The sequence below is a fragment of the Macaca fascicularis genome, chromosome 9, assembly GCF_037993035.2.
Source record: "Macaca fascicularis isolate 582-1 chromosome 9, T2T-MFA8v1.1".
NCBI classification, from domain to species: Eukaryota; Metazoa; Chordata; class Mammalia; order Primates; family Cercopithecidae; genus Macaca; species Macaca fascicularis.
The window spans coordinates 34518181-34535375 of record NC_088383.1 but is presented as its reverse complement, the minus strand read 5'-3'; the positions used below and the strand labels follow the sequence as shown (position 1 = coordinate 34535375).

General features: G+C 40.0%; 1 long non-coding RNA gene across 1 annotated transcript; it reads left to right on the top strand.

Moving 5' to 3' along the window:
• The first annotated feature begins 582 nt into the window (after positions 1-582).
• On the top strand, positions 583-13458 carry LOC102146868 (uncharacterized). The gene is made up of 3 exons (XR_280534.3): positions 583-1080; positions 5944-7539; positions 12590-13458. It is a non-coding gene; the product is annotated as an uncharacterized lncRNA (long non-coding RNA).
• The last annotated feature ends 3737 nt before the right edge of the window (positions 13459-17195 follow it).

Genomic DNA, 17195 nt, shown 5'->3' with positions numbered 1-17195 from the left:
GTATTTCAATGTGTTGATGTCACTTAACAAGAGGAAGAGGAAGCGTTCCTCTCTGAGTGGGGTTTAGAGGGGACCAGGAGAGTAACTGCAGCCACGTTACAAGGAAATGTGCCTGATGACTTAGCTGGGGCTTTTGTATCTTCCCCATCTACTAATAATTTGCTAAATGCCTTTGCTAAATTGTCTTTTTTCTGCTCCCATTGTTCTATGTAACTGAAACAAGCGAGCATAGCATTGTCATCTAAGTCAATAATGGTCACAAAAGCGCTTTCTCTCCTTCTGCAGCAGACTGCCTGCAAAACATAAAAGAGGGTAGTGATGCACCCAAGCAAATTACCCTCCCAAACTCATTTAAATAACGTCTTCTCCTCATCTATGCAAAACTCAGATGAATATTTACAACGTCCAGGAATAGGTACCACAGGAAAGAAAGAAAGAAAAATAATAATAATAAAAAAACCCCCCAACCAACCCAACCTAATCCTGCAAGTGTAATCATTCTCAAAATGATCCCCAAACAAAGTGTTCTAGCTGTGGTTGCCCGGCAACAGTCCCACTGTAGTATTCTGCCTAGGTACATATAAAGTGGAGTCGTCTTTTCTGCACAGAGTGTGCACTATCAACGTAACAGCAGAGATGGAGAGCAAGAAGTGAGGAGGTTAAAAGTCAGGGTCAGAAGTTCAGGTTGCTCTGACCCTCAAATCAATTTCAAGCACTGTTTGTGACATTTTTCTGTGTTCCCTCGCTTGATGTTAGTCTTTGCAATGAACCACCGAATCAGACTTCAGGGATCATGGGACCTTGGGGTTTCAGTGGGGTCAGGTCAATTTCTACCTACCAGTGTACTGCCACCTATGAAGCAAACCACTATCTAGGCGTCTGAGAACCTCAAAGTCGTGAAACTCCGAGGGGAGAGAGAGAGGATGAAGTTGCTGTGGCCCCTGTGTCTTTGGGTCCTGCCATAGCTCAACCTGTGGCTTTAGGGGGACTGTGTGCAGCCAGGTCATAGTGTTACCAGAAAGGGATCCTGATCCAGACCCCAAGAGAGGGTTCTTGGACCTTGTGCAAGAAAAATTCGGGGTGAGTCTATAGAATAAAGTGAAAGCAAGTTTGTTAGAGAAGTAAAGAAACAAAAGAATGGCTATTCCATAAACAGAGCAGCCCTGAGGGCTACTGGTTGCCTATTTTTATGGTTATTTCTTGATTATATGCTAAACAAGGGGTGGGTCATTCATGAGATTTCTGAGAAAGGGGTGGGGATTTCCTTGAAACTGAGGGATCCTCCGGTTTTCAGACCGTATAGGGTAACTTCTTGATGTTGCTATGGCATTTGTAAACTGTCATGGTGCTGGTGGGAGTGTCTTTTAGCAGCTAATACATTATAATTAGCATATAATGAGCAATGAGGACGATCCGAGGTCACTTTCATCACCATCTTGTTTTTGGTGGATTTTGACCGAAATTTCTTTATTGCAACCTGTTTTACAGCAAGGTCTTTGTGACCTGTATCTTGTGCCGACCTTCTGTCTCTTCCCATGACTTAGAATGCCTAACCTCCTCGGAATGCACCTCAATAGGTCTCAGCCTCATTTAGCGCCCTGGTCAAGATAGAGTCACTGTGGTTCGAAGGCCTTTGGCAATAGGATTGACAACTCAGTTAGAGAAAGCTGGTCCCTGGCATGGGCATCTCTCCCAAGGCATTCTTCCAAAGGTACAGGGATCATTTTTTAGTCACCTTTTTAACAAATGCATATGTACAGGGGAAAAAGAAGAAGAAGTAAATCACATAAAATAATACATCCTCATATGGCCTTAATCATTGGTCCTAATAGAGTTATGAAAGCATGGAAACATGAGGCTACAGTGTACTCAGGTCCACCCCCACCCCCTCCCCAGAGCTGGACATGATACCTAGGATGGTTCCAAATCTCATAGGACTTTTCCTTTTATTTCTAGATCATTTTAAGATAGTCTCATGCACCTAAGCAATAGATGACTTCATTTTTAATTGAGTGTTTTTCTTATTTATTGTTTATTAATTTATAATATAATTAAGGAGTTTTATTCACTACAAGGCACAATTATTTGGGGGGAGGGGTTCTCATAATTGCTTAATTTGTGACTTATCTTAGCAAAATATTAACAATACCCCTGAAAACTCCCACCTAAAATTTCCCCAAATATCTCTGTGATTAGAATAACTTTCCTGCTCAAAGATCTTTAGTGAGTACCCCATTCCTCAGAATACCATTTAAGCCCCCTAGTTTAGCAATTTTGCTGCCTGGCCCTAACCTACCTTTTTAAGGCTTATCTCCCACTACTTCCCTCTGTGAAGTCTGGGTTCAATCAAACCAAAAGTGCAGCTGGATAAAGCCGAAGCTGCAGAGCAGGGCATCAGGGCATCTGCCTGCTAGTCAGCTCCCTCTTGATTGACAGTGTGATTGTGGGCAGGCGCCTTCACGTCTCTTGGTCTTCGTTTCCTAATAAATGCATTGGAGGAGTGAGACCAGGTGCTTTCTAAGATGTCACACGTTTAGACGCTGGCTTCTCCAAAGGGTTTTAGGCTGTTGACCATCCTGTCATTTCAGAAGCTTTCTTCTCTTGTATTTCACGATATTGTTCTCTCTTGGTTTTCTTTCTACTTCTCTAATGCTTCTTTTTTAGTTTGTTTCTCATGTAATGCATCCTCTGTTCCAGGATTAATATTGACAAGACCTGCCTTCAGCAATCCTCTCTTTCAATTTCCTGGATGATCTCAACCATAATAACAACTCTATGTAATGCCCCAGAGCCCATTTCTGTAATCTGCATCTCCATCTGAGAAGGCCCCACTGAATTCCAGTTACATGCTCCAACTCCACCAGACTTCTCCATTGGGGCATCTCAGGCACTCCCATCCCAGGGTTTCCAAGCCTGAACTCATGATTTTTCTCCTCAAACTGGTTGTTCACCATACTTTACTCCTACATTTGGTTTAGTGTATCATGCAAGCCACAGACTTCGCAGTCATATTAGAATGCTACCTTTCCCTAACCTCTAACAGATATTCTCAGGTGAGTCATCAAAGTCTGGCCATTTTTTATTCCAATTAAATATCTCTTGAGTCTGTCCTTTCTTCTCCAACCCCACTGTCAATACCCTTGTAGAGACCTGACTGCTCTTCAGGTCTCCTAGCTAGTTTCTCTACCTTTAGAATGAGCAACCACCCTGAGGCCTTCATTCTGCTGCCAGTGCCATCTGTATAACATGAAGTATGACCAAGCCCTTTCTTTTCCGAAATCTGTTTGTGTTTCGTCATAGCCTATTGGGTGAAGTCTGATATCCTAAGCATGATGTACAAGGCCTTTGTGATTGGAGCTGTCTCATTTCTCTCGATCTGCCCTGTGCACCAGGAAGATGGCATTACTTTGAGTTCATGACTGGACCATGCTCTCTAACACCTCTATACCTTTTCAATGTGGCCCCCTCTGCCTAAAATAACCTTACTTACTCTTCTACTCCTCTGTGCTTCTCTAATGCCCTAGCTGTGCCTCTGTTTTCTGTTGTATTTTTTTTTTCTGTGTGTGTGTGTTTCCCACCATTGGATTGAAAGCTACTTGAGGTCTAGGACTGCCCTCATTTTTGCACACTTAGCTCACTAGTGGAAGGAAACTGACATTTATATAATTGTTGAAGGCTAAGTGTGATGGCTCATGCCTGTAATCCCAGCACTTTGGGAGCCCAAGGCGGGAGGGTTGTTTGAGCCCAGGAATTCAAGACCAGCTTGGGCAACATAGTGAGACCTTGTCTCTACAAAAAAATTTTCAAAATTAGCTGGGTGAGGTGGCATGTACCTGTAGTTTCAGCTATTCAGGAGGCTGTGGTGGGAGAGTTGCTTGAGCCTGGAAGGTCAAGGCTACAGTGAGCTATGGTTGCACCACTGCACTCCAGCCTGGGTGACAGAGTGAAACCTGTCTTAAATAAAAATTATAAAAATAAAAGAAAAAAATATATATACAAAATCGTTAAGTAAACGGTTGAATCTGTATGGTTTATTTATTCACTCTCTGATAAATGGGTCTTGCATTTTTCTTGAATGACTTCTCTATTTCTCTTTGACTTTCCATATAATGTTTAAATTTGAATATCTCATTCTTTCCTTGTCTAAGCCTTTTCCAACTATCCTAATCTAAAGAAATAACTTCATCTTCAGAAATATCATGTATTTAATAATTAATGTTGCCCATGTCAGTTCCTACTCCCCAGGTAAGGTATTCAAAGTGTTAACTTTGTCTTGCCCACAATGATTTGGCAATCATGGTCTTCAGAAAGTACTTCTTTCTGTATTGATTATTACTGGTGTACTTGGTTTACTAATGCCAGTCTTGTCATGTCTTTTTTTTTTTAAGACAGCGTCTCACTCTGTCACCCCAGTTGGAGTGCAGTGGTGCGAACTCAGCTCACTGCAGCATCCTGGGCTCAAGCCATCCCCTCACCTCAACTCTCTAGTAGCTGGAACTACAGGTGTGCACTACCATGCCTGGCTAATTTTTTTGTATTTTTAGTAGAGATGGGGTTTCACCATTTGCCCAGGCTGGTCTTGAACTCCTGGGCTCAAGCGATCCGTCCACCTTGGCCTCCCACAGTGTTGGGATTACAGGCATGAGCTACTGTGCCTGGCCATTGTCTTTTCTATTTAGTGCCATTTTTATATCACCACAGAGCGGTCACTTAATATCTTAGCCATAAAAAATGGAGCTGGTACCATTTCTTTTCTTCAGTAAGAGTCTGCTTGCTTCCCTTATTTGTTTGTTTAATATTTAAAGAAATAAAGCAAGGTGTCACAGTTACATTATAGAAAATGTTGCCATGACAAGCATTTATATTAAAGAAATTCTAGTCTTATCTGTGCTTTGATGATATGTATATTTTAATTAATCTTACAAGGGGAGCTCAGAGAAATTTTGGTTCTCAAAGCAGTAATATCAAAAGACAAACTCCAAATACGAGTGGTTTTGGAAAGCCGGCGGCAAGGAAGATGTGTTATTAAGATGCACTGGTTGTGTAAGAGCTGTTATTATTCATAATTCTGCTTTAGATGCTTAATATTTTCTTCAGAGGTTTAGGCAAAGATTATTGCTACATTTCTGCAGTCATTGGAAAAATCCAGTGTAAAACTTGAGAGTAGGAATAGATAAACCTTTTTAAAAAAGTAAGTTTTGGGTGAGGATAAGTATCCCACAGTACACTGGACATTTCATAGAACTTATCCGATGCCCTCTTGGGAGACTGTCAGAAATTTTGTAAATATCAGGAGAGTAGACTTTCCGGGGCTGCTTCTGTGCTCCACTTCTGCCTCTAACAAAAAGAAAAAATATAAAGTTATGCAATTAAAAAGGTGTTAGTTAAATCCTTTCAGGCCAGAATGGAGACTGAACTGGAGTTTGGGGTATATGTTTTATTTAGCCCTTAAATTTATAAAACAAAATTTTAGTCTTTGGTGAAAGTTACATTCCTAGAAGCCCACTGGAAAAAATGGTTGTTTATCACCTTAAAAATATGCATTATCCTTTTATTTAAGTGCTTTCAATGTGGAGTGCAATATTTTATATCTGTCTAAACTTTTAATTTCATAAAATCCCAACTTTTAATTTCATAAAATCCAGCTGGCCAAATGCAGCCACCACAATTGAAATTACCTTCTGACCTCAAGCCCCTTAGTTTAAGAAAGTTTACTGGGAGGGTTCAAAGGATGCATTGGAAGACTTTATGGAATAAAAGATGTGATCGGAAATGGCATTAAAAACTATGCTGGATTCTAATTTGTGGGGCTTGTGATATTTACTAACCTGGTTCATGAAAATTGGGTCTTGAAACTAAGACTTTCTTATGTGAAATATATCTAACTTTGCTTCGACTAAGTTTAACAGTACAATTAATAAAATCCTGTTACTGCCTCCCCAGCTGATGGCACTAGAACTGAACCCAGAAGCTGCAGCAGTGGATGGATGATGATCTGAAGAAATGAGATCCCTGATGAGCTGGGAGTCAGGGTTCCTGTAACCATGATGTCACACCCTCATCCTGACACCAAGATGGGCTGGACCCATCTGTCACCCAAGGCAAACAAAATGCTTGGTCTGAATCTTTCAGAAGAAAACTAAAAATCGAGTCATTGCTCAGAATTTTGCTTGTGTGTGGCTTAAGTCTTCTTCTGTTGAGGAAGGTGTTGAGTTTGACCATGACAGCCCCACCCAATCCTCGGCTCATCCCAGCCACCAGAGAGGATCTGGAGATTCGAGGCTATGTCATGGAAGACCTTGTCAGAGCACCAGGTCATACTGTGCTGCAGGTGGGGTTCGGATGCCCAGTGACAACCACCGGGAACACTCATCCCTAAAAGTCTGTTGAACTTAAAGTTCTACTCAAGACTTTCTACATTAAATACCCTTTCATATAGCAAAATCAGCCATGTTCTGAGATGTGAAACTGCAGCACAAATTACTGTGGTCTCCACCTATAGAAATGGAATGTTACTTCATAAAGCCCCAGGCCAAAAAAGAAACCCCAAAACTCTGAAATGACACTCTTAAATTTAACCCGAACATCTGGCCAGCCTCCTCCATCATTGAAACTTCTCCTGAGTGTTGGCATGGATCTTATGTTTCTCCAGCCAGGCAGCTTTGCTCCCCATTCTTGATGGACCCACTGAGTCCCAATTTTCTACATTTTACTTGGGTCACTCCTCCACTTTGGGATGCTTTTCTTACTTTGTCGTACTTTAAAAATGTTTCTTCTCTCCTGCACTCAGCTTCGCGCATTTGTCTTCTTTCTTGATTTAACTTGCTTAGTTCTCGCTACATCAATTCCTAGAGCCATTCATCTGTACTTCTGAATCATTTAAGTTTTGTTTCGTTGCAAGTAATGGAAACCCACTCTGAGTAACTCAAGCAAGAACTGGAATTTATTGGAAGGACAGTGGGATATATCATAAGATCCAAAAAGAATTGAGCAAACAATTTCAGAGGGAAGAAAAAGGGCAGCTCCAGTGAGTTCAGCAACAAGACAACATAAATCTTTCTAGAGCATAGCTACTAATATTATTCAGCTGCAAGAGCCCCTACCCCATGAGAAACTTGATTGAAAATTCTGATTTCCTGCAGAGAAGAATCTGATTGACCCAGTTTAGTTTTGGTTGCCCAATTGCTCAATCTTACATGAATTATTTCCAGCCAAGGGGACAGGGTGTATTATAGGGACATACCTGCTTTCTCCAAAGAAAAGATCTCGGCATTTCCTGATCATTTCCCTGAGAAGGAGGAATCTTTGGGAGCCAAGAAGATACCTCAAGTATAATGAACTCAGTTACACTTTTTTGAAATCTGAGTATTTGGTATGTAGTGTGCATTTTAAAAAACATGTCTCTTTCCAGGATACAATGTTAACCTCTTCCATGGTGGAGTAGGGCTATGTGATTTTGTGCTCAATTTACCTAGCTGGTGGGCCTCCAGTAGAGGCTGAACCAGTCAAGCCAGCTGATACCACATTAATTTTCCAAAGGTAAGTTTCTCTTGGCTAATATTCCTTCTCTCAACTTAAAAAACACCCACTATACACCGAGATACATTGAAAATTTAGGGGTAAATTAGACGTGATCACTTTTCTTAAGACATAAAATCTAGTAGATTTCCTATATAATGAATATTTTTTAATTTTCATTTTTAAAGACAAGGTCTCACTCTATCACCCAGGCTGGAATATAGTGGCACAATCATAGCTCACTCACTGCAACCTCAACTCCCGAGCTCAAACAATCCTCCTGCCCCTGCCTTCCAAGTAGCTATGACCACAGGCACATGTCACCATGCCCAGTTAATTTTAAACAATTTTTTTTTTTTTTTGTAGAGACAGGGTCTTACATGTTGCCCAGGCAGATCTTGATCTCCTGGCCTTAAGCAATGCTTCTGCCTTGGCTTCCCAAAGTGCTAGGATTACAATTGTGAGCCCATGCACCCAACCTATATGAATAATATTTTAAGGATTTTTGATTAAAAAATACTTTCAAAAAGTTATCATTAGACCCATTTTGAAGATTCTCAGAAGCTGGGCAGTTTCTGCTTGAGTTATCAAGTGGCCTTCACTTTAGGCAAGTTTTTGGGGACTCACTGTAAAGTAGAGGACTCTGAGTGACCACATCTCTCAAATACAGTGTTTTTTATTATCTCCTGACATTTGGAGCTTAAGGAAATATACAATGACATGATTTTTTTTTCCTCTTAACTATCCAAGACAACATTGGAAGACCACACACGTCTCCACTTTATTGATGTTTTGCATTGTGCTTGCAGGTGCTATCTTAGAGGTGTGATGTTGCTCTTGTACTATGTATATAAATGCTTTCTATGACTCAGGAATTCTATTGCATTTAAATGAAACTTGTTAGAGTAGAAAGAGACCGGAGTAAGCTAGACTTGGGTTTCAGTCTTTCAACTTTACAACTTACTAGCTTTATGGCTTTGGCCAAGTTACTTCCTGAGACTTGGTTTCTTCATCAGCAAAGTAGAATAATAATAATACATGTTTTACACAGTTGTTATGGGAAATAAGTACGATAATATATGTGAAAGGGGCCAGGCACGGTGGCTCACATCTGTAATCCTAGCACTTTGGGAGGCCCAGGCGGATGGATCACCTGAGGTCAGGAGTTGGAGACCAGCCTGGCCAACATGGTGAAACCCTGTCTCTACTAAAAATACAAAAATTAGTTGTGAGTAGTGGCACGTTCCTGTAGTACCAGCTATGTTGGAGGCGGGGGCATGAAAATTGCTTGAACTTGGGAGGCAGAGGTTGTAGTGAGCCGAGATTGTGCCATGGCACACCAGCCCAGGCAGTGAAGAGAGACCTTGTCTAAAAAAAAATATATATATATATATATATGTATATATATATGAAAGGGCCTGCCAAATATGTGTGTGTGTGTGTGTGTGTGTGTGTGTGTATGTGTGTGAGAGAGAGAGACTGAGAGAGAGAGAAAGGACCTGCAAAATAGAAAAATCAGCATACATTTTCTTGCCTCCAGCACAGTAAAACCATGAATCTCCTTCCCTGGGCCTCCATCTCATTATAGATGCCTCCTCTGTGTCCTAGCCTGCAAAGACAAGCAGCTCAGGGAGGATGGGCAGGTGGGTTCCTATTCCTTCCAAGGCAGCCCAGCTTGATAGTATCTAATGATTTCTGAGGCTGCATGGCCATAGGCAGTCAAACCCTGGGTATCTGAACAGAAGGCTGAAACCATAGAATCATGTCCCTGTGACTGTTGGCACAGCTTTGTGTATTCTACAGAGGCTTACTGTATAGTTTATTTCAACACACAGACAAAGATGCTTAATGTAAGGAACCGCTACAGGTTAATCAATCAATGGCTCCTCTAGTGGTTTTCATTTTTAAAAAGAAGTGGATGAATAAACAAATTTGGCCTTGGGATGCCATTCAGCTCAAAGTCAGTGGCAATCACAAATGGCTTTAATAAATGAAAGAGATATTTTGGCATAGCCCATTGAGGCATATGAAGAGCAATGCCCTTGCCAGTATCATAGAGTATATTAGATACTCTACGTTAATTGCTTCTTATGAATGGAAGGGATGTAGGAAATGGAATTTTAATTTGTACATTTAAGCTATGCGATTGAAGTTGAAAAGGTCTTTGTGACCTTATGGATTTGAAAGAAAAAGAAAACTTTTTTTTCTTTCAAAAGAAAGAAAAAGGCATAGCTGAAATTGGCATAAAAGTTATGTCCCATGGCTGATGTTGCTGCTGTTTGATGCTTGCTGTCAAATTGTAGAAAAGCAAGACATGAATCCCAGAGTAATTTTCTATGTGTGCATTTGCCAACAAATAAGGCTGAGTCTAGTTGGAACTTTGGGTTGTTCAGAAATGGTAGAAACATAGTCAGTTTGTGTTCTATCTTCCATTGAGAGTTCTTGAGTTGGTAGAAGCTTAAACTGTTTTTACACCTCTTGCTTGATAATCAGACCCAGACTGCATGTTCTGCAGATATACTGACATATTCTATGACAAGCCTTGAGGGCTTCTAGCATGAATTAAGAGGAAAACCCTAGAGTGGTATTGACATTTCATTTTTGGAAAAGCCAGAGAAGGCATAAGGAGCATGGCTGGATTGCAGGCTGGGGTAGCTTCTTCACCTGGGCTCTGTTATCATTTTCCACAGCACCATTTGCTGCCACACCCTGAAATGCATTCTTTGATGGTAGAACTTGCTCGCCATTTAAATTCCATGTGCCTATGACTTATTCTAAGGATACCCTGAGTACATTGTGTTTGCAGCTCTTGTGCAGTCGGATCTCTGCCACTTTTCCTGTAATTGTCAACCATCTTGGTTGCCCAATGAGAAGCAGCTTGATATATGCATCAAGCCAACTCATTTTCTCTGTTTTCATGCCTAATTCCCCAAAATGAGTTTATTCCTCACAGTATATAAGTAGATATTTTATATATATCTGACATATCATACGCCTGAAAAATCTGATATACGTGTACAACAATGAAAATAAACATTAGACCAAAAATAAATAAATAAAAATAAAAAAGAGATAAGGCTTTGTTCCTAGCTAATTATATGATCTTAAGTAAATAAATAATGTATCTTCTTTGGGCTTCTCATTTCTCATCTTTAAAATTCGTAAACAAAAAAGTGAAAAGACAAAAATAAAAAAGAAGAAAAAAATTAAAAATCCACAAACAAGATATGAAAATAAAAATAGATAGTCTGTAAAAAGTATTTGAAAACTATCAAGTCCTATATAAATGGGGACTGTCTTAGTCTGTTTTGTGTTGGTATAAAACAGGTTTTGGTTTCCTGGGCTACACTGGAAGAACAATTGTCTTTGGCCATACATAAAATACACTAAAATTAATGATAGCTGATGAGCTTAAAACAAAATCACAAAAAAATCTCATAATGTTTTAAGAAAATTTACAAATTTGTGTTGGGCCATATTCAAAGCCATTCTGGGCTGCCTGTGTCTGTGGGTGAGATAAGCTTGCTATAAAAGAGTATCTCAGGCTGGGTAACTTATAAAGAAAAGAGGTTTGTTTGGCTCACAGTTCTGCAGGCTGTACAAGAAGCATGGTGCCAGCATCTGCTACTGGTGAGGGCCTCAGGGATCTTCTAATCATGGTGGAAGGTGAAGGGGGAGCAGGTGTCACACAGCAAGAGAAGAGAAAAAGAAAAAGGAGGAGGTGCCAGGCCCTTTTTAACATTCTCATGGGAACTCATAAAGCAGAGATGGCAACAAGCCATTCATGAGTGACCCACCCCCATGACATAAACACCTCCCACCAGGCCCCACTTCCAACACAAGGGGTCAAATTTCAACATGCGGTTTGGAGGGAACAAATATCCAAACAATATCCAGGGGCAGTATTTTAGTACTTGCTTTGAACTGAGAACATCACTAGGAGAGATGAAAAAATGAAGGGCACAGTACCTGCCTTCATGAGATTGGTAATTTCCACAGGAATATCACACATAAACACATACAAGAACTAGCCATGTGAGTCATTATATGCTCGCGCACATAATGTAGGCAGGCGGCCTACACCATGATCATAGTTCAAAACAATTGAAATCTTATAAACATTAAATTGCTACCCAAGCATAAGGTGTTATTATTAACGATAAACATGATCATCATTCTACCATTTCCATAGGACACTGATTATTTTAGAGATTGTTGCCATTCTTCTTGATGTCCTAGCTTAGGTTCAAGATAAACCTACATACGTGTCATTTATTTAGTGCCTTTATATATCTTGCTTACCACTATATCCCAATACCTAAAACAATGTCTGAAGGTATATCATGGAATGAATGGATGAGTCAGTTAATCAGTGAGAAAAGAAGCTGCTTTTTTGGGGGGCCCACCCATGTATTTTGTAATTCTGGAGAAAAAAAATAAAGCTGGTCTGGACACACACATCCATATTAGCTTCATCATACAAAAAGACATATTGACATTGAAGACAGCAAGTAGAGGGGCCTGGTAGTTATCTGAAAAAGCTGTCTAGATAACTGTTAATCTCCTGCATCCATTGAGAACCATTAGTCTAATGTACCAAGGACTCTGTGTCTCTACCATGGTGCAGAAGGGAGATGAAAACCTTTCATGGACAGTTTCCTGCCTTGTAACTTTCTCTGATTCCTTACAGCCACCTAGAACTCATGCTATTAAGACACTTGCACACGGTTACTGTGTGAATTTAGGTCTGATTGAATCGTTAATTGTTTTAACCAGGATATTGTTCTAAAAGCAGTTGGAGGGATGGAAAGTAAAATCTTTACCCATTGGTGTTCACCTAATGCTGGTCGTGATCAGTCTAAATGGAGTTGTTTTCCAGGAAGATAAACTACTCGAATCAGTTTCAATGTAATAGTTAACCCCTCAGGCCAGAGCACATGGTTGTCATTGTGCAGCTGCACTGATAGAATAGTTTGGCCCGTCTGAATGTTTGTCCTATTTCTACATAATTGCTGACCACCCATAATCTGCAAGGAATAATCAATTTTTTCTTTTCTTCTGATTGTCTAAGAAACAAAAGCTGCCCTTCCTTCCTTATTTCAAAGTTTGACAGAAAGCAAAAGGTGAAGAATAAAAGCGCCTTGCATTGTCTAACATCTACCGCAGTGTTTGAGCTGCAGCTGCTCCTCCTCCCGTGATTGTTTTCAAATATTTCCTCAAAAAAGGCATTAAAGAAAAACACAAGATATTACACGGGGAACCAAAACAAATCACAATCTTCAAGGACAAAGCATTGCAAAATGGCTTACATCCCCAAATGGGAACAGATATGGCTGGAAATTAAAACAATCTTTTTTATTTTAAGTGGAAATGCTAGCAGATGCCACAAGAAACATATGGAACTCGCCACAGACAAATAGGGAACGCTTTCTACGTGTGGAAGTAGAGCAAAGGCAGTGACCACCTCTGACTGTCAGGGGAACCATCAGCTCGAACTGTTTGCTATGGCAGGAGGGAGTTTGCAGAGTCTGGGGCCCCGCCCTCGTGGAAAAGCTTTAACGATCTTGACTGCGTAATTTAAGTCATTCTTGTCAGGGAGTTTCAGAACACTATTCACAATTATATTTATTTCAAAATGCATTGATCCCAGATATCTTTTTAAATGTGCTCACCACTGAATTTGTGCATTGTTACATATTCCCTCTTTGAACCTCTGAATGAAACAAAATAAATAGGAAAAAATGGAGACATAGAAGCACTGTCCACAAGGCATCTCCCACTCTAGAGGTCTCCCAGCCCCATGCTAGCTTGTTAATTTTTTGTTATAGCTTGTCTGTCAAACAAGGAAGATATAATTCTCCAGACAACATACTTTTCTAAAGCAATGTTTTTGTACAATTTCCTGATTTCCAAAAATATGACCAACAGAATTCTGGTTGAGTTTTGTTGTTGTTGTTGTTTTAATTTCTCTGAAAATGGCAGTGATATAGTAAATGTTCCCTTGCCCATATACCACGTGGAATAATTTTACTGTGAGACTCAGAGAAGGCAATCACAAGCCAGCTTTCCTTAAGTAGTATTTATCCTTTCCAAATAGTTCACTGGGGGGCGTGACAGGAATAAAATGCTTTCTCTATACAAAAGTATTGTTTCTAAAGATGAAAAAGCCCTGAAATCCTGACTGACATTCAAGTTGGAGGTACTGTGAATATGTGGAAAAATAGGATTTTACACAGTGACAACACCAATAAGCATTCTGAAAGGCATGCTTGCAATGAAAGAGCTCCGTTTGGAACAATCCAGATTGTGGGCTAAAATGGTCTCCATGTGGCAGAGTATATTTGTGAATGAAGTGCCTGTCAATGAGGAGAAATCAATTTTAACAGCTCATTTATTGATGAAACCAAGTCTAGTCTCAGCAGTTAAAGTGCTTTCTTGGAACAAGAACTAGAGGATTCATCTGTCTCACCTTAACGGAAGAAAGAAAAGCTTCTCATAAAAAATGTTATGGCTCCTCTGCCACTGGAGCTTGGATGAGCTAATATTTGATAATTAGTTAACAGGGCAGTTGGGAAACGTAGAACGCCTGCTCTTTCCCATGCTTGTTGGATTCTGTGGGGTAAGAATCATTCAAATATGCCTAAAAATGAATGCTGTAATGGTTGTATTCTGGAATTATGGATCTTTCTAACACTGCCAAACTTCTTTAACTCTGTTTTTGATTTGACGACTCTGGTTTATTTATCATCCCAACACTGTGCCTGGCTTTTTCCAGGCCTGAACTCACACACAGCTCATGGGAATGGCACCCTGTAGAGTTGTGCAGTACACAGCTGGGTGCACTGTCCCTGTGTAGGTCGCCTCCTCCCTGAGGCTGGATACATACTCGCCTTCCTTCCTAGTTGAAGTCCTGCTCTTTCCGCTCCTGGTTCCAGCTCTTCTGTGAAGCCCTTCCCCACTCTAACAGATCGTAGCCATAACTCTTCTCTTGTATCTGTGATGACCTCAGTCACTACTTGGAATTGACCATGTTTTGTTAGCTGTGTACATGTGTCTGTTGAGAGACATGATACGAGGTGATTGGAAGCTTCAAGGCAAAGTTGGAATGCTCTTTTCAATTCCCATAATGCACAAGTGTTTGCCGCCTTGATTCCTGGCACTATGCCAAAAATTGAGGCATCATTCTTGATCTTTCTCTCTTTATTACCAACCTCTCTTCAAAGAACAAGTCCAGGCAGCTCTATGACCAAAATACATTGATAGTCTTACCTCTTTCCACCACCTCATTGGCTATCTTCTTAGACCAAGCCACCATCCTTTCTCACCTAGACAAGCCACCATCCTTTCTCACTTCGACAGCTGCCATTTCCCCCACAACTAGCTTCCTGCTTTTACCCTTTTCCCTCAATAATCCGTCTTCCACATAGTATATATTTTCTCCCTCACTGCTGTTTAAAATATACCATTAGCTTTTCATTGCAATTCACATAAAATCCAAAAATTGCATAGTTTATATTTGTCATTTTGTACCTGCCTAGAATCTGAATCTCCCTTTCTACTTGGGTAAGCACTCACCACTGTATGAGCTTAGTGAGAGGTAAGACTGTGCTTTCTGTAGTGAGTTAATTTAAGCACTGGTGGTGACTTAATTGCTTTCTCAATTAGATTCCACAGGGGACTATGTTAAATGAAGTTGAGAGGGATATACCTTGGTAAAATGAAAAGTGGGGAGTTCAAATTCTTCAGAGTTAGAAATGCTGGAGTAAATTTATTCTTGTAATTTGTCTTATTCTTTTTTCTCCTCTGTGAGTGTCTAGAAGGTCTTCATTCATTAAGGACTTGAGAAACACGCTGTTGAAATGGTACTATCATCTTTGAAAAACATACTAGTGCCTCTCTTCTGTGAGCCCTGAAGTGAAAATACGATCCCTCATTTCAGTGTGGCTAGAAGGATTCTAGAGTGGAAGAGACCAACCAGCAATGGATAATGGTCAGAGGCAAAGAGGGGAGGGTGAGCATGATAGGCTATAGGTCCTGCCTGGGATGTGCAACATCATTAATTGAGGATGGATCTTAAGACTGAGGTGGGAGAGGAGAAAGACAGATTCCTTTAAGTCCTCTTTTGTATTAGAAATTCTCTTTCTGTTAAGTAGAAAACAGAACTTTAGAATTCATGGAAAGAGAGGCCTGTTGAACCACATTGAGAGATGTAAAAGCTCCTCATCCTATTCCCAGAATTGTGCTCATTCTGGAAACCTTTAAGTGAAGGGAAAAGGCAGAATCCTTGAAGACCCTGAAATACAATCACAAGTAGGGACAATAAAACATCCTTCTCGCTTTCCTCAAGGAAACACAAGACTTTAAATTAGAGCAACCATCCACTGAAGCAATGGAAATACCCAACTATTCTACTGGTCATTAGACCTTGGGTTGAGCTAACATTAACTTCTGGTGCTTCAAGTAATACTGCAGTCCACCAAGCAAAAGGAAGAATTGTAGAGGGTCAATAATTCAGCTGATGAATATTTATTGACCAACTACTGTCTGATAAGCATTGTTCTAAATGAAGAAAATATACTGGTGAGCAAGACGGAGTACTTGTGAAGTTTATAGTAGAGTAGAGAGCTAATAAATAAACAAACAAATTATTTTCAGGACAAATAGATGCTCTAAAATGGACAAAAGAAGGAACATAGTGAAGAGTGACTTAAAGGCAGCTGTTGAGTCCTGAATCCAGTGGCCCAAATTATGAAGAAGAGACAGTCATGGAAGAGAGTTCCAAACAAAGAAAACAGGACCCTGAGATGAAACAAATGTGTCTTAGTCTTCAGGGAGAAAAATGAGGACAGTGTAGGTTGCAGTATATTGAAGATGGTGGAAACAGAAATAATTGATATCAGAATCATACAGGCGCCAGGAGAATCTTATAGGCTACAATAAAGAGTTTGGATTTCATTCTGGTTGAAGTAAAAAGCCATTTGAGAATTTTATGCACAGGAGTGACATGATTTGATTTATGTTTAGAAAAATTACCTTTGATTCTGGGTAAAGTAATGCAAAAATTGGTGAAAACTGAAAACTGTTTATGAGCCTATGATGCTAGTCAAAGAAGAGATGATGGTGGTATAGACAAGTGTCACAGGAGTGGTGATTGTGGAATGTAATCAAATTTGGTGTACACTTTGTAGTAGAATTTATAGAACTTATGGATGAATTAAATGTGAACACAGGAGTGGAATAAAGGATAAAATCAAGATTTCTAGTCTGAGGTACTAGGTAGATGGTGGAAGTCTTGCTTGGGAAAGAACAGGTTTGCTGAGTGGAGAACAAAAATGAACTGCTCTCTTTTATTAGTTTAAGATGCTTATTAACATCCAAATGGAGATAATTAGTAGCCAGGAGAATATATGAGCTCAAGGAGAAGTTCAGGCATGTATGTGCATGTAGGTATGTAGGTATATACACATACACACATACATGTGTGTATACGTGAGATATATACATTTATATATATGTTTTATGTATATATATTTTATATATATATATGTTACTGAGAGTCATGGATTGGGTAAGATAACCTAACAAGAAAGTATACATAGAAAAGAGAAGAGGGGGCCAGGCACGGTGGCTCATGCCTGTAATCCCAGCACTTTGGGAGGCTGAGGTGGGCAGATCAC